The 22,073-nt window shown below is 34.9% G+C and overlaps 1 protein-coding gene across 1 annotated transcript in view; it reads right to left on the reverse strand.

Annotated features, from left to right (window-relative positions):
* Positions 1–22,073, reverse strand: part of LOC149845803 (pectin acetylesterase 12-like) — a 105,860-nt gene that overhangs the window by 77,774 nt on the left and 6,013 nt on the right. The gene's annotated exons all lie outside the window — the stretch shown is intronic.

Here is a 22,073-nt window from a genome sequence, read left to right on the forward strand (position 1 = left end):
ACATTGACAAGATTCCTTATTATTTCTTGCACTCAATTTTCATTGATGGACATATGGAGATAATGTGAATAAGTTTTCATGTACTTGAATTCCCATTTAAAACCGAGCGCATTATGCACATGGCTAGAACACACACTATTTATTGCTAACTTCCAGTTTAACATAGTTATTTGCATTTATTTCCCAAATTTTTAATTCAATTGCTTAATAAAACTATTCTCCTAGAATTGATTATTGTCCGTATGTGTCAACTAGAACACCCAACTAAAAGAATCAATTCAATTTGATGGATCACTACAAATAGGTGTTTTAATCAATAGACAAAGAACCAAATACAGAATGGTCCACAGGAGTATCAGAATATAAACTTATACAGATCTACTTTGAATGTTGCAGAAGAGTCAGAAGTGTGAATCTGCCTTGAAAAATGTTCCCTGCAAGAACACACTTAGATTTGATGAAGCAAAGATAAGAGAGAATGAAAGCAAGAAGACTTGGAGGCAACATTCATACAGTTTTAGGCAACATTAATACAGAAGACTTGAAGGCAAAGACATTATACCATCCCTTTAGGAATCTGATTCAAATAGTCATGTGGGTTATTAAAACACCAAAGCGTAATAAACTCATGAGTGATCTCATTTGTCTCGACATATTCGAACAACGTGTGCCTGTAGGGGGCTAATCAAGTGAAACATAAATATTCCTATACAGTTTTACTTTTCTACACTTAGTTGTACATGCATGCTTTTATTGTTACTTTTGATATGTTCTGAGATTATCTACACTTGTCTTGAATGAATGTAATCTTAATTTTCAAAAATAGCATGTGCTTGTATGTTGGCACTTTACTTACCTGCCTTGAGATTGGTCTCTACTGAGGCTTGTGAAGTCTGTCCTCCATTTATTAAAATCTTCCGGTCAGGAATGATCAATCAGGAGTGATTGCAGGAAGCTTTGATTGGCGCCACAAGATCTAAATTTTCTTGCCGACCTGGGAATATTTTCTATTGTTTTAAACATTTCTAGATTCAATTTGATAAAACTCTTGTATAATGACTATTTTGAATTTGTTTTGAATGTCATTTAAATTATGATTCATGTTGGATGCTAATACCTGTAACTCGCCCAAGATTTTTGCCAATCTTGTTTAATTATTTCTGCTGTGTTTATTTCAAAAAAAAAAACTTGAAAAAATGGATAAAATTTTGGGGCGTTACATTATGACAGTCATGATCAATGAACTTAAAGAAGGGTGATCAAAAATAAAAATAGACCACGGATCAATAGTTGAATGGGCGAAATCAAAACTCTGAGTTTCTTTCATAGTCTAACATCTTCAGTTGTGAATGAACTGAATTCTTCAACCCCCTCAAAGTGCAAGACGTCTTGGGTGATGAGAACAGTGATAATATAATTCTACATATTTTCAAGTGAGATTCAAGAGAGATGACATGGATATTGTGCAGAAGCACCAAAATGCATTGGAAAGCCCACTTCCCAAGGGACAAACTAAAACAGCCATATGGTCACTTCTCATCAAACCCTGATGGTTTCTAGTACATTTTTCAAGATATTTGCAAGAGCATTATTTTTATATTTTTTAAGGTCTTCATTTATATGGCAATTAAAGAATTTAATACATCTCATATCATTCTCATACCAAAACAGGTGCATGCTAGTTATAAATCAAAATTTTGGTCCACTTTCTCCAATAACTAACATTTTTTCTATTTTTTGTTGCACGGAAGCTAAGGGATAACCCCAATGGGATTCAAACGTGAGACCCTTCAGTTATGATAGTATGACCTTCACATCCAGCTGTTAAGGACCAGAATGGATTGGGTATTCAAAAAAATGGATCCAAGCAAGCTTCAAGTCTGATCATATCCCAAGGAAGTCTCTAGTGTTAAAATGTAATCCCTATATATATATATATATATATATATATATATATATATATATATATATATATTTATTTATTTTCCAAATATACACCAAAAGGGTATTTCTGTAATTTCCCATTTTACGCATATTCCATTTGGAATATGCTTGTAATTTTTATCTTTATTTTTTTATTCTTTTCATACTCTTTTTTTTTCCTTTTTTTGTTTCTTGGTTTGCGCCACCTAGGGGGGGCAATAGAGTCGTTGGGGGCTCCCAACGACTCCTTTGGGAGCTCCCCTTGTGGCTTCTTTTGATGTATATAAATATGGGTGTTCCCCCATGTAATTCTTTAAGGCTTGAGTGTCTCAAGCTCCTCCTTTTCATTCAACATATTCTTGTTACATGCATTTGTGTATGTTTGCATTATTTTACGCCTTTGTGCATATTTGTTCAAGTGTGGTTTGAGGGCATTTGTGCACATCTTTTGTGAAGTATTAGTGCTTGTATGCGTATTGTATCTTCATAGACATTTTTACATGGTATCAGAGTTTGGATTGAAGAAGGAAGGACGTGTGGTTGAGTGTCTCGAAAAGTGTGCCTTCAAGTTTTTTTTGATTGACGTAGAGACTTATTTTCATCCAATACATCAAGTAAGATCTAAAATCTTATTGCGGTACATGATTTTTTCTCTATTCTCTTCTCTCTAATGGGCAAAAAGGACTCTCATTTCTCTCTTGGCTTCAAGTTGAATGGCTCAAACTATGACGTTTGGGCCAAGAACATGGAAGCTCACATAAAAGGTAAAGGTCTTTGGGGATACGTTCTTGGTTCTATACAGGAACCCGAACCAAAAATTACTTTGGTATAAAAAGGTTAAATTAAAATCCTCGAAGGAGAAGAAAGAAGTAGAACTTTTGAAGAATATTCCAAGAAACATGAAGAATGGAAAATAAAAAAATTCAAGATTTTTTCCTGGATTTTTTCATCGGTTGAAACTAAGATCAATGTCAATATTATTAAATTGAAAAAAGCATCGGAAGCTTGGCATTATCTTGAGAAAATGTACACATCAAGAGACTTGTCTCACAAGTACTATCTCCAAAAAAGGGCTTTGACCCTTCAACAAAATGAAAATGTCTATAAGGGATGAACTCGCCATGCTTGAGCCTAAATGGAGTGGAGAAACCATTGAGCTTAGGTATAAACAATTGGAAGAGGACCATTTTTTCAATTTTTTTAATGGACTTAGACCCAAGTTCGAGCAAATTCGGTCCGCTCTTCTCTCCTCTTTTGTTTTTGTAAAACCCGAAATTTTTATAAAATAATTCAATTGGGCCTAGATCCATATTTCGGATCTAGGACCCATAAAGGGGGTAATTAGGATTTATTGATTTAAATCTCGATTTAATGATAATAATAAATAAATAAAATTTTTAAATTTAAAAAAATTTAATTCGAGGATCCATAGTTGGATCCATTCGGATCCAACTTGTGGATCCATATTTGATTTGGGGTCGGGTTACGGGTCTCGGGTCCAGACCCGAGCCGCGCCCCATGTATCAGCCTTTAAAAAAAAAAAAAGGGGCAACCCGATAAGGGTTGCCCGATAAACCCTAACAACAACAGAAAGGGGGGGGGGGGGGCAGGGGGGGTTACGCAGAGCGTAACGACCCCGCGCCCATCTCGGCAGAGGAGGGGGAGTCTGGGCCGATAAAAGGAGTAGAGAAGAGGGGTTTTCCCTCTTCACTCGATCCCTCTCTTCCCCCATCTCTCTCCCTCGTCTCTCTCTCTGTCTGCGTGCGCGTCGGAGGAATAGGGCACGCCGGAAAAAAAATTGAGGCAACCCACAGCCACCGCAGCTCCAGCGAGCACCCTTCTTCACGGCAGCAGCGTAGAGCGACACCAGCCAACCGTGCCTGCACGTCTTCAGCCTCCGATCGCCGAAAAAGTCTTCAAGAGGTACGGTGCTTCTTGGATTTCGGGTGAGGGATCGAACCTAGGTTCGATTCCATGTGGGGGTTTGAGGGTAGGATTTGGGGTTTATATCAACCCTAAACCTAAAACCCCAAATCGGTGAATTGGGGGTTTCGGATCTTTCCGTGTGAGGAGTTATAGGGGAAGCCCCAACTCGGACAGCAATAAGGGTTTAACTTGTCAATGTAAATCCTTGATTTTACATGCGTGCTCTACACCGATTTTGGTTTGGCGTGTATTAATTTAGGAAATCAGTATGGAAGCACCTGATTAGCCTAATCTAGGGTTTGATCTGTCGATTTTGGGGTAAACACGATTCTCTTAAAGCAAATTTGATTCTCCTGTACATGGATGTTGATAGAATTAAAACCATGAACGTTAAGTTATTTTCTGTGTAGTATCTTTTTACAGTTTTCATTTGACTACAGTAGTCTTGATCATGGGCTTTATACTAAGTTGCAACAGTTGGGTTAAATTTTGTTTATGTATGATAAAGTTCATATCAGCAGCTCGGTTCACCATAACTTCAAGGCTGTGAAGTGTCATTTTTATCATGGGTCTGCTGAAGTCTATGATTTTTCTGAGTTGTGTTAAGGTATTGAGGGTTGGACTCAACCAGTTATGAGTTGTATCAAAATAACTCTTAATTTCATTTGCAGTTCATGAGAGCAATGGTGATAGTTGGGGATCTAGAGTGATACTCTTAAGCCTATGTTCCTGAAATATTTTAAGTATACATTCTGCATGCTTTAAATCTAAAACATTTACATAATGCACTTTAGATGTTGTTCATTTTAATGTTATGAGGATTAGCAGGGGACCCCCCCTGTCAACAGATGTCTGGGTACTGTTCTGAATCATAGACCTTACTAGCTGAATAAAAACTATGGTGTAAGCTCAAACCGGGTATGACACTGCTGATCTTACATTTTGAAATTTTAGATTTTCAGACTGGTAGCTGGTTCGGAAAGTGTCCTGCCCAAGCATTGGGTGGGTGCTTCCACAACTTAAGAGTCTTATGTTTTGAATTTGTTATCATGACAGGCTTTATCTAAAATTTCTGGTCTTATATAATAATTTCATTTGTGTCTTGAGATGGTATATTCATGATGATAAGAGTCAGATTCTTGAGATGAACTTGAACTACAAATCAGGTTGTTGGGAACTGTATTGTGTACCCTCTAAATTAAACAACATGTTTAAGATAATAAGATGCTAGATCGATGTTGAGTTAAATGTATCACAGGTTTCATTCTGTTCTAAATTCAGAATTTGGGTATAAATCATTATGTGAAATCTTCGTAGTTGTATATCATGGATTAAAGCATGAACACTTTAAGAATAAATTCCTGTGAATCACATGAATGATCAAGGTTTGAAACCATAGGGTGTTCGGTAGACACTGGATTTGGGTTTCCCATGAGTAGTCGGTTTTGGAAAAACATTCTTGATGAATATGTGAAACTACACATGTACACTCACACTCAAAAGAAATGTGCATATATGTATATGATGTAGGTACCGCATATAGTGAAAATACATATGATTGAGTAATTTCATGTACATATGGGTTTATATTTGCATGAATACACATGTGTTTGACATTTTGGCTTAGTGTATGAATAAACACTACTTTGGTTGTATTATGTGATGCATCGATGGCCTAAATGGACCATCATCGGCCTGGAGAGCCGTGGGTTTGGTTTTCTTTCACATATGTTTTTAACTGCATCACTTGAACCACATAAGATGGTTTGGCACTTTACTACACTGTTCTAGTGGTTTACACGGGCTGAAGTCCCGAAAGGGTCCCCGCAAGGAAGGATGCGGGTTTTCACCTTACTTTTGCATATGGTGTTGCAAACTTAAAGAATGAACTTTAAATAAAAATATAATGAACAAGAACAGTGTAATATACATTCTGGGATATCTCATCTGGAGCATGAGAATCTTGGATATCCGATCTGGGGGAGACTGTGAGGATACAAAAACTCCGTGTGCGTTGTTGCCCATGAACCCGATATTGAGGTTCTTCTCCTGGCCACGGTTTTAGGGAGAATCCGCCACTTTACCCGGGAGTGGTGTGTTAGTCACAATTGTGAGTTTATGGTATTAAGGAAGTGGCACTTGTGAGCGTGGGGTGTCCCTTGTGTCTCCGACATTAGATGTGGAGGTCTAATGTTCCGATGGATGGTGTTGTTTCCTGATATCGGTCGAGGGCTAAGTGGGAACCCAGTAATAAAATACAAATTGTGTGTTAAGCTACCCTGAGAACCTACTTGACCTCGGGGTTTGTACCTGTTTGGTGTATCCGCGGGCAACTGTAATTAAAAAGAGGAACTTAAGGATGTGTGCATCTAATAGGGCATGCATATGGAAAGATGAAACTTAAATGAAAGATAACAGAAGAAATCATGCATTTTTCTGTTATGCTAGATCATGCATGTTTGAATCATTCTTGATATCATGACATCATTTGGTGGTAGCATATGATTTACTTTGTGAAATCATGCTGAAAGGTTTGATTATTTAGTTATTGATATATGACACTGCTTTACTGTTCTTGACTGGTAAGTATATGCAATTATTGGTAGTTATGGATATTTGAATGTTGCAAATTTTATATCTGCACTCACCCAAATCATTGCATGAAATCTTATCCATGTTCTTTCTCTCACCTGGTTTCTTTAGAAGTAGTTGTGCTCAGAATTTCGGTTCTGACACCCTACTTTGTTGGTTTTTCACAGGAAATGGTGAACAATGAAGTTGGACATGCATCTGGGGATGAATGAGTTATACTTGGGCTTGTCAGCTTCAGTAGAAGACATAGTGGCTCTTTCTTTTGTCTTTTAGTTCTTTTAATTTCTGAAATTGTTACTTTACTTTCAGTTGAAGAAAACCTTGTCTTTGAAATTTTCTTACTCATTAATAAAAGAGTTTTAGTTGGTTGATATGGATGATGATTGCAACTTCGTTTGTGGTGGTTGGGCTATCCAATGGAAAGTGGAACTGTGAGGACCCCAGATCTCTGGGAAGGTTTCCTCAACTCTTAGAAAAAAAAATCGCATTTTTAAAGGGTATGGATTGGGGTCGTTACAGTTTTCCCCTCACTTGAAGATGTCATTACAAAGCTTAGTGGGGAGAAAACGCGTATGAATACTTGCAAAAACAATCTGAGTGTTCTTGCAACTTCAACTAATAAAGAAAGTGATGTCATTAATGTTGTTTCAAGACCGAGAAACAATGTTCGAACTTATAAGCCTCCTCACTTCAAAAATCAAAATCAAGGATCAAGTGGTCAAGGAGGAAGAAAGGGCTACAGCAAAATTGTGTGTCATTTTTGTAAGGAACCCGGGCACATCAAACCTGTTTGCCCTAAATGGAAGAAATTACTTGCCATGGCCACCACATCTCAAAAGGAAGAAAATGTGACTCCCTCGAATGGAGCTCTTTATCTACATCGGATCATGGAAGCGCTTCAACCACTTCTTAAGGGAGTTGTTTCTGAAGCCGCTACATCTACCTATTCTTCTCCTGGTAAGACCTCTTGGCTCTTAGATTCAGGTGCCTCTTTTCATATCTCCTCCAACATATGTTCTTTATCCAATTTTTTAAAGAATTCATTACCATCTTTTGTTTCAACTGCCGATGGCACTTCTCTTGAAATTAAAGGAACTGAAAATTTTGAAGAAAAAAATTTTTTTATTCCTAAAATTAGATTTATTCCAAAACTAAATTTAAACTTGCTTTCTGTCTCTCAACTCTCGGACCATGGATGTGATATAAAATTCTCATCTGATAAATGTTGGATACAGGATCGCCAGTTCGAGAAATTGATTGGAGAAGGCTCTAGAAAATGAGATATTTACTATATGGACTTTCTTCAAATTGCAAAAGATTCTTTTTGTAATGTGTTGCATCACAAAGACATTAATGTATGGCACAAAAGACTTAGTCACCCCAATATGACAAAAATTTTGTATCTTCCGTTTGCCAAACACTTATGTAAAGAAAATTTTGTTTGTAATGATTGCACACTTGGAAAAATGAGAAGTTTGTCATATTATCAAAGATCCGTGTTTACTACAAAACCTTTTGAACTTGTTCACTTAGATGTTTGGGGACCGACACCCATTATTTCAAAAGGAGGGTTCTCTTATTATGTGATATTTGTGGATGATTTCTCTAGATTTACTTGGATATATTTCTTTAAATATAAACATGAGGTTTCTGCAACATTTAATCTTATCATATGATGATTAAGAATCAATTTGACGAAAATTTAAAAATTCTTAGAACCGACTCTGGGGGAGAATATCTTTCAAATAATTTTAAAAGTTATCTTGAGAAATATGGGATAATTCATCAAAATTCATGTCCCAAAACACCCCAACAAAATGGTTTGGCTGAAAGGAAACATAGGCACATTATTGAGACAACCAGAACTTTGCTCATTTCCCAAAACATCCCAAAAATATTTTGGGCCGAAGCCGCCCTTGCATCTGTCTATCTTATCAACTGTCTTCCATCCAAAAACTTAGATAAAATTTCAATATAAAAGAGATCCTAATTACAGTAGGTTAAGGGTTTTTGGGTGCAAATATTTTATTTTGACAGATAAAAATGATAAACTTTCTCCTAAAGCCATCCCATGTGCCTTCCTTGGGTATTCCGAGACTCAAAAAAGATTTTGGTGCTACGATATCAAGAATGATAAGTTATATGTGTCTAGAAATGTAAGCTTTCTAGAAAATGTTAGTGTGTTTGAAAAATCTGAATCTCACGAGGAAAATATGGACTATTCTTTTTTATTTGATCTTTTGTCAAGGGATGATGACATCAGTGATGAGGAATCCACACCAAGTGAAAATGAAGTAGAAGAGAATGCCAATCCTCCTCCGCCTTTTATCTATCATAAGGCTGATGATAGATCTTCTAGGGAACCTGTTGTATACAGACATAGAGACCAAAACAATTTTAAAAGTGCTATAGAAAAATATAGTGAGCCTAGTGAAACAATCACTTTGGGTGAAAGTTCTCAAAGAATTGAGAGAAATAAGAGACCTCTTTCTAGATTCATATCTTATGAGTCCTTTTCTCCCAAACATAGAGCGTGTCTTAGTGCCATACACTCATATGTTGAGCCCAAAAATTTTGAAGAAGCCAAAAAGATGAATGAATGGGTAGAAGCCATGAAAAATGAACTAAGAGCTCTTAGGAAAGCTAGAACATAGGAGTTTCAGGATCTTTATAAAGGAAAGAAAAGTATAGGATGTAGGTGGGTTTTTAAAGTCAAGACCAAGAGTGATGGAACTCTTGAGAGATATAAGGCGCGTCTAGTTGCTAAAGGATATGGACAAGAATATGGGGTAGACTATGATGAAACGCTTGCTCTCATTGCTCGAATGGTTACAGTTAGATGCCTTATTACCATCGCATTAATTAAAAAATGAAACATTTATCAAATGGACGTTAAAAATGTTTTCTTAAATAGAGATTTAAATGAAGAAGTTTATATGACTGCTCCTCCTGGAATGGATTGCCCTAATGGTAAAGTTATTTGTTTACGAAAAGCTCTTTACGGTCCAAAACAAGCTCCCAAAGCTTGGTATGACCGATTTAACTGTTTAATGATAGAAAATAGATTTGTCTCATGCTATTCTGACATTGCCTTATTTGTAAAGAAATCTGATGCAGGAATTGTAATCTTGTTGATATATGTTGATGACATGTTAATTACAGGTGATGATATCAAGGAAATTAAAAAAATTAAGTCTACGCTAACTGAAAATTTTGAAATGTCAAACTTAGGTTTTCTGACATACTTTCTGGGCATTGAAGTTGCTTTCTCTCATAGAAGATATTTTTTATCTCAAACTAAGTTTGCTTGTGAGATAATTGACAAGTACAAAATTTGTGAAACACCCGAAGTTGTTGGATTCAAGATGAGGATCGATGATGGGATTATTTTGGATAATCCTACTTCTTACAGACAGCTGGTTGGGTCATTGATGTATCTTAGCATCACTAGGCCCGATATATCTCATGCAATACACATTGCAAGTCAATTCCAACATGCTCCTACATCGGTTCACATGAGTGCAGTCCTTCGAATCATCCGATATATAAAGAGAACAACAAATAAGGAAGTATTTCTTTTTTCATCCTCTGAATTAAATTTAATTGCGTATACTGACTCTGATTGGGGAGGTGACCTTAATAATCGTCACTCCACCACTGGTTTCTGTATCCTTTTAGGTGAATCGCTAGTCTCTTGGAGGTGTAAGAAGCAACATAAGGTCTCTTTGTCCTCCACTGAAGCTGAATATAGAGCTATGGCATCCACAACCATGAAAATTGTAAGGATTCGGCGTCTTATAGAAGATATGGGTGTTTGTATTAAAGAGCCAACAAAGCTATGCTGCGACAATAAAAGTGCAATATATATTGCCAAGAATCACACCTTTCATGAGCGCACGAAGCATATCGAGATGGACTGCCACTATGTCAGAGAAGAATACTTGAAGAGGATTATTGATCTCCCATATGTAGCGTCTGAGTATCAATTGGCCGACTTCTTCACTAAGGAACTTTGTTCGCCTAGATTTCACTTCTTTCTTGGCAAACATGCAGTCATCACACCGTAAGTTTGAGGGGGGGTGTTAAAATGTAATCCCTAAATCCAGTTGTATGTATATATATATATATAGAGAGAGAGAGAGAGAGATACGTATACATATCTCTGTGAATATATATATATATATATATTTATTTATTTATTTATTTGTTTGTTTATTTTGCAAATATACCCAAAAAGGGTATTTCTGTAATTTCCCATTTGCGCATATTCCATTTAGAATATGCTTGTAATTTTTATCTTTATTTTTTTTTACTCTCTTCTTTTTCTTTTTTTGTTTCTTGGTTTGCGCCACCTAGGGACGGGCAATAGAGTCGTTGGGGGCTCCCAACGACTCCTTTGGGAGCCCCCCATGTGACTTCTTTTGATGTATATAAATAGGGGTGTTCCCCCTTGTAATTCTTTAAGGCTTGAGTGTCTCAAGCTCCTACTTTTCATTCAATATATTCTTATTACATGCATTTGTGCATGTTTGCATTATTTTACGCCTTTATGCGTATTAGTTCAAGTGTGGTTTGGATAGATCTAAGAAGAAAGTATGCTCTAATGAGAAAGAATCTTGTGATAGGAAACTTCCTAGTGTAAACCAAAATTCAAGGAGCTTGACAAGCAAGCAAACTCCATATTGTAACTCTTCATCTTTAAAGGAAATCTCTCTCTCTCTCTCTCTCTCTCTCTCTCTAAGCTGGTTGAGAGAGACAGAGGATCTCGTGGAGTGGATGTAGGCTGAACGGCAAACCAAGTTAAAATTGTGCTTGCTCATCTTTTTGTTTTTCTTGCTGTCATTTTTGGTATTAGAGACCTTAAACGTGCTCTAATGGCTTTTTTATCTTTGGTCTCATTGTCACCATCAACTATATTTAATATTTGTGATCTCATCTGCATCAAATTAGATCACATGAACTACTTGTTGTTGTGGAGGAGCTAGTTCGTGCTTGTATTGTACACTCATGATCTCATGGGGTATGTTGATAGATCCGTCCCACTGCCTGATCCTACAATAACTTGAGCAGATGGAAAGGTGTCTTCTAATCCTAGTTATACAGATCCATGTTTGTATTGGTCATGGGCCTTCGAAGGTCGAAGGATGTTTGGACAGCTCTTGCCAATAACTTTGCAAGTCATTCATTCTTACTACAAGCAACTGAAGCAAGAATTGGCGAGCCTCAAGAAAGGTAACTTCACATTAATGATTTTTTGCAGAAGATTAAAACCATTGTTGACTCTCTTGATATTATCCAAAAACCTGTTTCAAACGAAGATCTGGTTTTTCATGTTCATAGAGAACTTGACCCAGATTTTGAATCTCACTCTATGGCAATGTATACTTGCCACAATCCTTCCATATTTGATGAACTTAGAGCCTCATTGCTAAGTCATGAACATGTTAAAATGTATCATTCAATCTTTGTAATCTTATATATATTTTATATATATAAAGGATGATACATATACATATATGGTATATATGCATATGTATCTTCCTAATTATATATATAAAATATATATTTCTCTATTATTAGACATAGGGGTAGTTTAGTCATTTTCCTTTTTTTACGCATATTCCATTTGGAATGTGTTTGTAATTTTACTTTTCTTTTTTATTTTTTCTTTTTTGTGGTTTGCGCCACCTAGGGAGGCTCCCCAAAGAGTCGTTGGGGAGCCCCCAACGGTCACAAATGTGACCGTTGGGGGCTCCCAACGACTCCTTTGGGAGCCCCCTATGTGGCTCCTCTCTTGTGTTATAAATAGGGGTCTCTCTCTTGTAATTTATTAACTCCTTTGGAGGAGCTTTTGCTCCATGTAATGGGTGTTACACTCTTCTTCTCTTCAATAATATTAACTTATGCCTTATAGGCAGTTTTGCCCCTTTGTGGGTTTATGTGTTAGCACATTATGTGCTTGTGTTTTCCCCTTTAGTGGGTATATTCGCACTTCATGTGCATGTGTATTGGTTCATTATTGAACCTAATATATTCAAAGTCGTTTCCTTACATGGTATCAGAGCAAGGTTGGGATCGAGTTGCTCTTTGTTGCATTGGGAAGCATGCTATTCAAGAAGTTTTAAAGAAGAATGGTGAAGTTCTTGTTTCTCTCTTTTGCTTCTTAAAATTATTTGGTATGCATTATATTTCTTTAAGTATTATGCATTATGAAGAATTAGATATGTTTTTGCATATGTGTTTCTCTCTTTTGCTTCTTAAAATATTTGGTATGCATTATATTTCTTTAAATATTGAGCATTATAAAGAATTAGATATGTTTTTGCATATGTGTTCTTCATGTCATTATGAGTTTGGATTCTTAACAATTCCATTGAACTTTTTATATTATTCTTTTTCGTATGTCTTTTCTTGAAAAATAAGTTTTTTAAAGAAAGTTATGTTAGAAGTAAAATGTTTGTGAGAGATGTAGCATTGCTCACATACTCTCATCATAATTATTTCATATTAAAGGTATGTGTTTACCCTCTAAAATGTCCTATATGAGGCCTTTCATAATATCATGTGTCTTTGAAAAATGATCTTTTATTTTCCTACCTAATGAGTTCTTTTTCATATGAACAATTTTTTATTAAGAAGACATTTTTATAATATCGGTTGAATTAAGTTTTAAAAATGATTTCATGAAATATGGTTATTCTCTTTTCATTCTTCAATTCAATTTCAAGAATATGTTTTATTATAAGATTTATGGTCTTCATTGATGTTGCATACTTATTACATTAGGAGTTGGTTATAATCTATTAAGTCATATAATATTATGAATTTTTTTTATAGATTTATGCCATAACGCAATCCTAGTATTTTTTTTGGGATTTTCTCCACTTTAATAAAGTTTTCCCTCTTCCTTTCGTATGTACCCTCATTTGAGAATTTTGTTTGTTGGATCTCTCTTTGAGAGGTCTTTTGATCCTTGTGAATCTTCTTATGAGTATATACTCTTTTAGAAGATTTCATGATTGTTATAAGCTTCTTTTTAATATTGGTTTTTCATGAGACTTTTTAAATATTACCATCTTTTTGAAAGCTTGAGTGTCTCAAGCATTCACTCTTTTTATGAAATACATGCACTAGTGCATATTTGCTACTTTTACGTTTTTTGCGTATTTTGTTCAAGTGTTGTGAGAGTGTCTTCGTGCACTTCTTTTATAAAGTATTTATGCTTGTATGTGTGTTGTCTTTTCACAGACATTTTCACATGGTACTCTCTTTTCAATAAAGAGATGTTTATATTGCCTTTTTTAGAACTTGTTTTGTCCCTTAGTGGACTTGTGAGATTGTTTCTTTTATCATTATAAGTGCTTCCGCATTATCTTGTTATATGTTGTCCTAAATTTGCTCATTTAAGATTATTGTCATTCTACATCTTGGTATGCATATAATTGCAATTTATAAAGGCTTGATTTGATTCTTGGATTATTCCAAATCCGTCCTCACACATGACATTGCTTAAATATTTCATGTTGTGTTTATTAAGTCTTTTGATAATGATCATGATTGAACATAATTTCGTATTTATGCAAAATTATTGTTATATGGCATATTGTTGTGATTAATTATGTTGGACCTTTGAATCGACCCTCTTTATAAAATCACATATTTGGAAAATGATTTCCCTAAGTGTTTATTGCCTTTTATGACATTTATTTTTATCCATCACAAGTTATATGATGCATTAATCCTTTTTGTATGGCCTTATTGTTATATTAGAGATGATTGTTGAGGTGAGTTAAGGACACCTTGTGTTATGTCATTTTAGATTGTTCACTTACCATATTAAAGATGGTTGTTGAGGTGAGTTATGAACACCTTGGGACTCTAGAATGATTTGTTATATGATCTCTAATTATGAGTGTGTCACTCGTTTTCTTTTGGCCATTAATCTTATGGATGCTCTTATTTATATATAAATGTGATGGATATATGGTGTTTTGGAACCTTAAATGTTTTAAGGTATATTTAATTCAAGGGTGTTGGGGATTATTGCCCAACCTTTTATTGCTTATGAATCTTATGAGTGCATTTGCACATTTGTGATTTCGTGTTTTGTGCTTTTGTGCACAAGTGTTCCAAGTGTTCTTGGTGTGTGTATGTTCTTACATTTATATCGTTCCATCGATTATAGCATCTTGTTAAAGATACTTTTACATGCTTTTGTGCACAAGTGTTCCAAGTGTTCTTGTTGTGCGTATGTGCACATATTTATTTTCAAAATATTGTCCAAGGTTTTATTTATATGTTTGTCATTACAAGTTTTATTGCCTCAAAAGTCTTCTCCTCTTATACCTCTTATCTAAGTGTCATCATATGTAAACAAGACATTATTATACCATTGTGTGTTGGTAGCCCTTTGTTGGCTTTGTTCTCTTGGTCTAGTAGCTGAACACACTTGTCTTGAGTGTCATTATATGTAGACAAGGCACGTTGATTCACACCATGGTGTGTGATCTTTAGTCCATGTTGGCATTTGTGTCCTTGTTCTAGTCGCTGAGATGTATGCCCATGGTTGGCTTCTTTTACTCATTTCAAGTGTCATTTTATGTAGACAAGAGATGTATTGTGTTTTAGCCCATGGTTGGCTTGATACTCTTGTTCTAGTAGCTGAACATACTTGGTCTTGAGTGTATTTTTACGTAGATAAGAGATGTTTTTGGTCCATGTTGACGTGTATTCTCTTGGTCTTATCGTTGATGCACTCATTTCAAGTATTATTACATGTAGACAAGAGGTTCTTTTTCACACCGTTGTGTGTCTTTGGCCTTTAATGGCATTATACTTATGTTCTTGATCTAGTAGCTTATAGACTTGACTTATGGGTTTTGGAGGACTAATGAGGTAGTTGCCTGTAATAGATGAATTATTGTTGAAATTTGTGAAATTTCATTCATATTTTGTCTTTTAAATATATAAGTGAATCATATCATTAATATGCATATTTTAAAATCAAATTGATTTTTTGGTCACCTTTTTATATTTGATATGCAAAATGAGTTTTTGTAATTACAATCATTTGAGTGAGATGTTCCTAAATGTGTAAGGTTCTCTACTCAAATAACTCATTATTTTGCCTCTTAAGTGGACTTAAAACCTTTTGAACTCTTGTGTTTTATACACTCTTTTTTTATCCTCTTGAGCATTTCCCTCTTGAAATCGCTTTCAAAGGACTTGCTAAAATCAATAACACTTGTCTTTCTATCTTATCGGCTCATGTAATATTACTTGACTAAAGTATGATTGAAGCATGATCATTAATGACTCTTTTAGGTGTTAATTCATTTCATGATATTATATGCATATGCTCATTATGGCCTTTTGGCCCTCATTCAATAAATTATGTGCAACTTATGCCTCTTCGTAGGCTTCTCGTGGTGTCCCTTGTGGACCATTATGTTATTCCTCGTTATGAAGTTATGTTTGTCCAATGTTGGACTTTATGAATGCATTATGCATTCTTATAATTTGTTTCAGCTCCCTCTTCAACATGGTATATGATTATGAAAAATTGGTTTTCTAAAATCATTTTGCATACATAAGTAATTATCTTGTTCCATCAAATCCTGTGTTTCAAATAAAATAATTGTGTTTTTACTATGCATAGAATATCTTTTTGCACCATTACTTTTGGATGAATTATATGATATGATTTTTGGTTAATTCATCTTATTTGGAATATTTCACTTGATTAAAGTGCAAAGATATCTTTTACTTGGACCTTTTCTTGATTTGTTCCACAGGATCTTGAAGATGAGAAAAAAAGAAGTACCTTGGATAGATCATGAAAGGTGCTCATTGTTAAAGACTTTGGAGGAAGACATTTGCAAATTTCAATGGCATTCGGACTGAAGGCTCTTAAAGCCTTGAGATTCTTCCTCTTGCATTCTTCAATCTTTTCGTTCCCCCACGCAAAGTTTGAGGGGGGTGTTAAAATGTATGATTCAATCTTTGTAATCTTATATATATTTTATATATATAAAGGATGATACATATACATATATGGTATATATGCATATGTATCTTCCTAATTATATATATAAAATATATATTTCTCTATTATTAGACATAGGGGTAGTTTAGTCATTTTCCCTTTTTTACGCCTATTCCATTTGGAATGTGTTTGTAATTTTACTTTTCTTTTTCTTTTTTATTTTTTCTTTTTTGTGGTTTGCGCCACCTAGGGAGGCTCCCCAAAGAGTCATTGGGAGCCCCCTATGTGGCTCCTCTCTTGTGTTATAAATAGGGGTCTCCCTCTTGTAATTTATTAACTCCTTTGGAGGAGCTTTTGCTCCATGTAATGGGTGTTACACCCTTCTTCTCTTCAATAATATTAACTTATGCCTTATAGGCATTTTTGCTCCTTTGTGGGTTTATGTGTTAGCACATTATGTGCTTGTGTTTTCCCCTTTAGTGGGTATATTCGCACTTCATGTGCATGTGTATTGGTTCATTATTGAACCTAATATATTCAAAGTTGTTTCCTTACAGAACAAAGCCTCAAAAATATCTATGGTGAATCCAATGCTTAGAATAGTGGTGTGTCAACTTTTACGCTTCCAGTGGCCATGGAAATTCCTATTCACAGGGAGGACGTTCAAATAATAATATTTTTTCCCGGGAAAGTCGATATAGAGGAAGAGGAAATAACTCTCAATCAAATGCTGGTGGTCGAGGAAATTATAATAATCAGCAGGGTCGAAATAATCAGGCTGGTAAAAAAATTCAGAATAATAATTCAGCAAGAGACAATCAAAATCGTGAAAAATCAATTTATCAAGCATGTGGCCAATGAGGTCACAGTGCTAAAATGTGCCCCAAGTTTCAACCAGAGTTGCTAGTCGAGGAAGCAGAAGCGAGAAGCGATACAGGAAGCGGAAGCGGGAAACAAGAAGCGAGGTAATTTCAAAACTTTAGGAAGCGAGACGCGTGGGATGACTTAGAAGCGAATCAAGAATCGTCTCAGAAGCGACCTAGGAAGCAAACCGAAAGCGACTTAGGAAGCGAGGGGGAAGAGAAGGGAAAGCGAAAAAAGAGAAAAAAAAATAAAAATAAAATAAAACTACAAAAAAAATGGAAAAAAGGGGGAAGCATTTTTCAAAAAAAAAATTTGCGCTTCCCAACGCATTTCGAAAGCACGCTGTTTCACACTTTCAAGAAAGCGCACTTCCTCAATGCCTTTGTCATTTCAACTCCTATAGAACGACTTGTTGGTACAATCGTTTGTTGCCTCTCAATAATGGATGCAAGGCATGAGAATGAGTGGTATCCTGATATAACCAACAATCCAAAAAATGTTGCGGGAATGTACAACTATCAAGTTATGCATCATGTGATGGTCGGTAATGGTAGTCTTGTTCTCATATCTCAATCTAGTAATGCATCTCTCACTATAAATGATTTGCTCTTTAAATTGCAAGATATTCTTGTGGTGCCTGAAATTAAGAAGAATCTCTTGTCCATTGCTGCGTTTAATGAATGTTATTTTGAATTTTTCTCATGGGGTTATTTTGTTAAGGATTGATAGTTGGGGAAAATTTTACAGCATGGAAAGATTGATGGTAACTTGTATCTAGTGTTTGGAAAGGTGTGGACTAGTGAGAACGTTGGTGAGGTTCAAGCCCTTGCTGTAGTTAAAGCTCCTTCTTACGTGTGCCATAGTCATCTAGGGCATCCAGTGAAGCTTAGTTTACAATACTTTTGCAGTATAATGAGTCATTAGTTGCTAGAAATAACAAACATGATTTTGTTTGCTCTAGTTGACAATGTAGCAAAAGTATTTCATTTGATGATTTGAATCGTGTCGTTGAACATCTTTCTATGGTCGTGCATTCAGATATTTGGCATCCATCCCCTATTGTTTCTCATGCTGGTATTCATATTATGTTGTATTTATTGATTAGTGCACCCGTTATACATGGCTCTATCCTTTAAAAGGGAAATTGTATGCTTTTGACTGTTTTCGAAAGTTTGTTCTCATGGTGAAAAATATTTTCTCAAAACAAATTCACTATTTTCAATGTGATCATCCGGCTCATGAAATTTTTGAATGATAATGGTATCCAACCTCTGTTCTCCTGCCCCCAAGACCCCAGAACAAAATGGCATTGCTGAGAGGAAGCATTGTCATGTTGTCAAGACTGGGCTCTCTCTCTCTCTCTCTCTCTCTCTCTCTCTCTCTCTCTCTCTCTCTCCCTCTTGGTGTATGCTTTAGTTTCTCAAAATTATTGGGATCAGGTGTTTGTTAACTGCCACTTATCTTATTAACTGCTCACCTTTCTTTTGCAAAATCATTCTCTTTCAAAAGTTCTACCATAAACTTCCTGACTATAAGAGTCTCAAATTTTTTGGGTGTCTTTGTTTTCTATATTTGGGGGACTATCGTAAACATAAGCTTGACTGTAAAACTACTCGTGTTTTTTGGGGGTACAGTCCAATGAATAAAGGCTATTGATGTTTAGTTTTCTCCAAAAATCGCGTGTGTGTGTCACATCCACCTTTTCCTTTTTGTTTGAACATTCCCCTCGTTATGTATTAGTTTCTCCATTTCCTACATATCTTCCCACGGTTTCTTCTAGCACAGGCCCTCCCATTGTCGATGTGGACCGTGAGACAAATGTGTCATCTCATGTCCTGACCTTTTTTGCCCAACTCTGTTTCACACCACCTCAATGAAACTTTAGCTAAATCGTCCAGTCCACCTTCCCCTCCACCGCCCTCTTAACCACCTAACCCGCCACCTTCTCATATGAATTCCATGATCACTAGATCCATGGATGGGACTCACTAGATCCATGTGATTTTATTGTTGTTTTTTAAATCTTGCATATGATTTAAAGCTTTGTATTAATGGACATCTTTGAATTTAAATTTTTATCAAATAACTTTGGTACTTTGAAATTATCTCTTGCATATTTGCTTAAAAGCATGAATTTCATATGTATGAGAAGTTTTTTAAAGAAAGTTGGGTTGAGACTGAAATTCTTTAACATATAAAAGCTTGTGATAGTACGCATACTTTTCTTGCCATGAGTAGTAAAAATATGTTTATTAGAGATTCTTCATGTAGTGATATATGAATACCTCTAGTAACTCTTGTGTATGGAGTTCTTCCATTTGGAGTTAAATTTTTATCTTTCCTCTTTGCTTTACATATTCGTTGTTGAGTGTTGTGTGGTTCTTATTGTTAAGTACTATGTGTGAGACTTCTACGGTTCTTATAAGAAGAGTGTTTGTTCTTGTGAAGATCCTTCGAAGTTTCGAATTGTTCTTTTGGAAGTTTTGTTGTGGGCTTTTGAAGGTCTAATTGTAGAATTTCAATCCCTTCTACAAGCTTGATCCTTTAGTTTTAGTTTTTCTCCTAATATTACAAGTTTTACAAACTTGTCCTTTTTTTTAGAATCTTTCTGCATGAGTTTCATATTTTACCACATCTATTAAAGAATGCCCATATTGAACTAAATTTGTTATTTCAAGATATTGTCATTCGACATCTTGTATTACATAAAATTGCATCTATTATCATTTAATTGCATTTTATATCTATCATGATTAAGGCTTTGGGATTATAGCCCAAGCTTCTTTCTTAAATCTTATGACTCTTGTGTATGCATTTGTGAGTTTGTATTGTGTTTTTTGTGCACAAGTGTTTCAAGTGTTTTTGTTGTGCGTATGTGCATGCATTTGTTTCCAAGAATATTGTAATATTGTTCTTAGTACTTGTGCACAAGTAGTTAAGACTTGATTTGACTCTTGGAGTATTCCAAATCCGTTCTCACACATGACATTACTTAAATATTTCATGTCATTGCATAATAAGCCTTTTTGGTATAAATGATTTTTTTTAGTTGATCATGATTAAACATAATTTATGCAAATTTATTGTTTTAAGGCATATTGTTGTGATTAATTGTATTGGACCATTGAATCGGCCCTCTTTGTAAAATCAGCTATTTGGAAAATGAGTTCCTTAAATATTTATTGCCTTTTTATGGCATTTATATTTATTCATCATAGGTTGTTTTGCATCATTTGTTTAGCCTTATTATTGTGATATTAGAGATGTTTGTTGAGGTGAATTATGGGCACCTCGTGTTATGTCATTTTAGGTTGTCAACTTGTAGTTTGACTCTAAAATGACTTTTGTTATGTGATCTTTAATTATGAGTGTGTCACTCATTTATTTTTTCCCATTGTTTTTATAGATGCTCTTATTTATGTGAATCTGTGATGGATGTTTGAAGTTTGAAACCTTAAATGTTTTAAGGTATATTAAAATTTATGTTTTATTTGTTAAATGTTTGTCATTACAAGTCTTATTGCCTCAAAAGTCTTCTCCTTTTATAACTCTTATCTAAGTGTCATCATATGTAGACAAGATTTTTTATTACACCTTTTTATGTTGGTAGCCCTTTGTGGGCTTTGTTCTCTTGGTCTAGTAGCTAAACACACTTGTCTTGAGTGTCATTATATGTAGACAAGGCACGTTGATTCACACCATGGTGTGTGATTTTAGTCCGTGATTTTAGTCCATATTGGCATTTGTGTTCTTGTTCTAGTCACTGAGATATATGCCCATGGTTGGTTTCTTTCACTCATTTCAAGTGTCATTTTATGTAGACAAAAGATGTATTGTGTTTGAGCCCATGGTTGGCTTGATACTCTTGTTCTAGTAGCTGAACATACTTGATTTTGAATATCTTTTTACGAAGACAAAAGATGCTTTTGGTCTATGTTGGCGTGTATTCTCTTGTCCTTGTCGTAGATACACTCATTTCAAGTATTATTACATATAGACAAGAGATGTTTTTACACACCTTTGTGTGTGTCTTTTGGCCTTTAATAGCATTATAATTATATTCTTGTTCTAGTAGCTTATACACTTGATTTGTGGGGTTTTAAGGACTAATGAGGTACTTACTTGTAGTGGATGAACTATTGTTGAAATTTATGAAATTTCATTCATATTTTGTTTTTTTTAGATACAAGTAAATCATATCTTTGATATGCATATTTTAAAACCAAATTGATATTTTGGCATTTAATCTATATATTAAGTGCTTATGGTTTTTCGGTCAGTTTTGTATTTGATATGCAAAATGAGTTTTTTGTCATTTGAGTGAGATTTTCCTAAATGTGTAAGGTTCTCTACTCAAATAACATTCATTCTTGAATCTTGGGTGGATGTTTTAATATACTCAGTCAAATCATGTTTTTTATATGATATTTGTTTGACATAGATCTTCTTCTCCCTAAAGATGTAAAAAACTCTATTGTTGATCTATGCGTGTTAAATATGCTTTTATAAAGCCCCTCTTATTGAAGTTCATATTCGTCATGCCTTTGGGAATTTGTATCTGTGTTCTTCTGTGCACACACTTCTTACTTCCAAGTATTGATAAATTCCTTTGAATACTTATTGGGCCTTTATGCCAAACGATTTGTGGAAGTTGGTGCACTTCATATGCATTGTCTCTTTGAAGACATTATACATTGTTTTTCTTAAAGACTTTTTCACATAGTATTGAAATGATTAAGTAGTTTTTTAATTATCCTATTATGATCTGCCATTTAGATATCCT

Source organism: Nuphar pumila, chromosome 2 (assembly GCF_984573655.1).
Source record: "Nuphar pumila chromosome 2, dmNupPumi1.hap1.1, whole genome shotgun sequence".
NCBI lineage: Eukaryota > Viridiplantae > Streptophyta > Magnoliopsida > Nymphaeales > Nymphaeaceae > Nuphar > Nuphar pumila.